The 4211-nt window shown below is 30.3% G+C and overlaps 1 long non-coding RNA gene across 1 annotated transcript; it reads left to right on the forward strand.

Annotated features, from left to right (window-relative positions):
• Window positions 1–230: 230 nt before the first annotated feature.
• Window positions 231–3841, forward strand: LOC127839317 (uncharacterized). Its single transcript, XR_008030286.1, has 3 exons — window positions 231–511; window positions 2683–2740; window positions 3383–3841. It is a non-coding gene; the product is annotated as an uncharacterized LOC127839317 (long non-coding RNA).
• The last annotated feature ends 370 nt before the right edge of the window (window positions 3842–4211 follow it).

Consider the following 4211-nt stretch of genomic DNA (forward strand, 5'->3'; position numbering starts at 1 on the left):
ATAGGCACGTTTAATAAACTATGTGCACAATACGTTTGTTGTTGATTCATTTTGACGACGCTTACACAAGTGTTATATATAGAAACACAGTGCATTACCAGCATGTTGTCCAATCATGACGGTTGATTTACAACAGGTTATTAATACATTTCTAAATCAGCGATATGCCAAAACATTGGTTCAATGTTATACCGTTAGTATGAAGCATATGTTGTCTTTGATCTATGTTCACGTGGAGCGATTACGTGATACATTCTAGAGGTATTAACATGTAAAATAGCATTTACTGCCAGTAGTTTTGGATTAATTGTAAATTATTGTACAACAACAGCTGATGGAATGAGTTATACTTGTAAATAATTTTACTTCTTTTTCCAACGTAATGACAACGTGTTTTCACATTGGACCAGAGCCAAAAACATTCGTATAAAACCGCGGCTGTGGTTCTTATACTTGAACAATTGAGCTGTTTGGTTTATACATGAAAGGGTTTCTACTGAGTATATAAAAGGTATGACTTTTTTATATTGTTCTAGCTTAGTTGTATAATAGTAATTATATTTATAATAATAATAATAATAAGACTAATAATAATAATAATAATTATTATTATTATATTAATAATAATAGAAATAAGAATAATAATAATTATAATTATTATTATTATAATAATGATAATAATAATAATAATAACAACAATAATAATAATAAGTATTATAATAATAGTAATACTAGTAATATGGTTTTGTAATGTTTAATACGTTTTGCACTTGTTTTTTTAATTTGTTTTGTATCATAGTAATTAAAAGCAATACAAAACATCCAGAACATTGGATGTTAAACACAAACACATATGTCAAGTCAAATAGCTAAAACATAGTACATTTTTCGGTTTTTGAACCACGACGCTCAGAGTTTAAACGACTATCACCATAACAAAATAACAACTAAGCTATCAAACTGTTGCAATGTGTCCAAGGTGTTTCATACTCTTTGAAAGTTTCCAACTCATAATGTTGTTTTGTTATTTAAATGAAAACTACACAAATATGTTAAATTACCTCACCGTTTATGCTGTTTGTGTATTATCAATTTATCAATGATGATAACCCATGAAATAAACATCAGTGTAATAATGATACACATAGTTTGTTTCACCACTTTTATACACACTTGAATATCATCAGTCTAATATCTGACAAAGGTGGGTATGCACATAATAAGAATGTACATATTTGTTCATTCGCTGATTATTTTTAACAATATTTATTATATTGATATGTACGTATATATCATATATTTAATGTCTGACAAACGTTATACAATTCAAGATTCGTCACCATGTGAGTCCTCTAAATTTAACCTGCATACTACCTAATATAAATATGTTACACTTTGTAATTATATTAACATTGTACGATACCTAACTCATATTTAGTGATATATACATGTACATATTCAACAGTCCCTTACTGATTAATTCCCTCACTGTTTTCAGTGTTGCATCAAATAATATATTGTTACAAATCAAATAATATTATGTTTCGTACTTTATTCCGTTACGTGAAGCAACTAGTTCATTATCAGGACAGTTCTTTTTATAGAGTTCGCGTAATTTTTGTGCAAATATGCATTTGATAATTAAAGCAGAGAGCTATTATAACGGACATTGTCTTTAACATAACGAGTGTTTAATAGGTAATAATAACGGGAAATCGATAACGTTAGGATGCGATTGCTTGGTAAACGTTTTAAAAGTTTGCTTAGTAATTGTTGTTTTCCACAAAACAGTTAACGACAAATGGATTACCGATATAGAGTAAAATAGGCCCGTTGATGTTGTTTTCAATCTTTGGAATATATTTATATAGTTTAGTCTGATTGTATTCTGTATTTTATTATTATATGTATTGTGCTATATACGGTATACGTATAGATACGTTAATGATTCGTGAATAAATCTGGGCTAGTGTGAGGTCGGGCACTTATTTAAACCAGTTCTCACTTAAGGTCATAGTACCAGTTTTGGGTTAGAAAATGTATAACATTATTTTATAGTTCGTAACACCTTGTTGCCAAAAATTTCTTATAAAATTATAATTTCCAAAAAAAGATCCATTCAACAAACCGAAAATGCCTTCTTAAACTTCAAATAGTACGCCTGCAAGCATTTTATATCAATTATTTATGTTTGAAAAAACTATTGGTTCATGCTTCATAAATGCTTGTAAGTGACCGTTTTAAGCCGGTTACCAAAGATTGATACATATGTGAATGTTGATAGTGTTTTCGTATGTTGTTTTTTGTTCATAGGATTTGTATCAAACCGTTCAGAAACTGGTTCCTTACCACACCTGTAGGACAACAACTTATAAAAATATTTCTCCGCTCATGCCATTGCAACTGAATTTCGACTTGTATATATATATATATATATATATATATATATATATATATATATATATATATATATATATATATATATATATATATATATATATATATATATATATATATATATATATATGGAACTTATGGAATCATCCTAATAGCTATTATATTTGTAAACTGCACGTTGTATTGGATTGGCCGATTAAACATAACGTGGTAAGGTGATATGTTAAAAAGATGTTCTTTTTGTAAACTTGATATTTACTCCGCTTTCAAACGTGTTTTTTCCAGAGTATTACCATGGCCCGATGGCGACTTGTGACGGTCATGTGCCTACTGTGCATTTTAGGTTCGTAGCCAGTCTATACGTCTTGGTTTGTAATAATAAGAAAAAGACAAAATGACTTTTGAATATTATGCAGCAATATTTAACTTCTATATTCTTACAATAAATGGGTAAGTTTCAAAGGAAGACGTTAAACGTACTTAATCTTCTGAATATAAAAATGCAATTAGCATACTGCTTTTGTGTGTGTGTGTGTGTGTGTGTGTGTGTGTGTATGTTTTAATTGGATTTGTTTCCATATGTTAAAGTACTTAAGTCACATCAAGGGGGTCAATTAACCAACCTACACTTTTCTGGGTATCTGGTTTATCAGTACTAAGAGCTTACAATAATGCCACCCATTGACAAGTGTCCTATTTGAAAGAGGTGACTGGTCGTAGAAGGGATTGTATGACGAACCCCAACACAAGCTATGTGACCGGTTCGGTGATTGAACCCGCAAAGCTCGGACACGCACTCTATCGCGCTACCAAAGGAGCTAGCTTTTCCGATCATACCAACTTGTATACATAGCATTATATATGCACATTTATTTATTTATTTAAGATTTGAATAGATACATAATGGTCAATAAAGTACATTTCCAACAAAATACAGTTGCACTTTATTGTACGATACACTATATATTTGTTAACATGATTACAGTTGGCTCGATTCAGAGCCAGGGGGTACTGGATCCTTGCGTGGAATGCTTTATCATCAATGGACAAACATTCTGTACACGTGTGGCCTGTCTAACTGTGTGCTTAGGATTCGCACCAACAAGTAGCTGCTGTCCTAACTGCAGCCCAGATCCTGAAGAAATGAGAAAAAAATAGCATACAGATAATTGATTTTGATTCAGTAAACAAAGATGCTCTATATGCAGAACGTTGTTAAAATACTTCAATTGTATTATGCGTTTCAATAATGCAAATGTTTACTACAAATGTTTCTTCAAACATTTAAAATCAATGGGAATCTGGTTGCAGACGTTCTTTTTGAATGTGTTCGTTTAATTTTTATAAGTCCATTGAAGTTTACTAACAAAATAAAGCCATGATTGTATTGTCAACAGGTTTTGGTATTGTTTGGTCGGCCTTTAGTTTTTATAATTAATCTTAATATAATATGTCAGCGAATCGATTGCTTGGTAACAATGTATCAAATAAACACATAAAAATCGTCTGTCATTGTGGAAATTTTTACAGCATTATATGTCGTAAGGTACTGTACTCTTGTCGTCCTTTTTTCCTTATATCCTATCTATGATGTTATTTAAAGAGAACGCTAAATTATAAACACACTATAGTTTTGTAAAAGAACAGTGGTAAATATATATAATGGAGAATAACTTAATTTAAAGCCGATACTAATATAACCTCTTTAATTTACCTAGTAATCAGAAAAATAAGGGTTAGCTTTCTTACTCTGCAGCAGCTCGAAATATCGGTACAGCTTTAATAAATAAACCCTACTTCAGTTCCACATATTA

This window comes from Dreissena polymorpha, chromosome 7 (genome assembly GCF_020536995.1).
Source record: "Dreissena polymorpha isolate Duluth1 chromosome 7, UMN_Dpol_1.0, whole genome shotgun sequence".
In the NCBI taxonomy this organism is placed as follows: Eukaryota; Metazoa; Mollusca; class Bivalvia; order Myida; family Dreissenidae; genus Dreissena; species Dreissena polymorpha.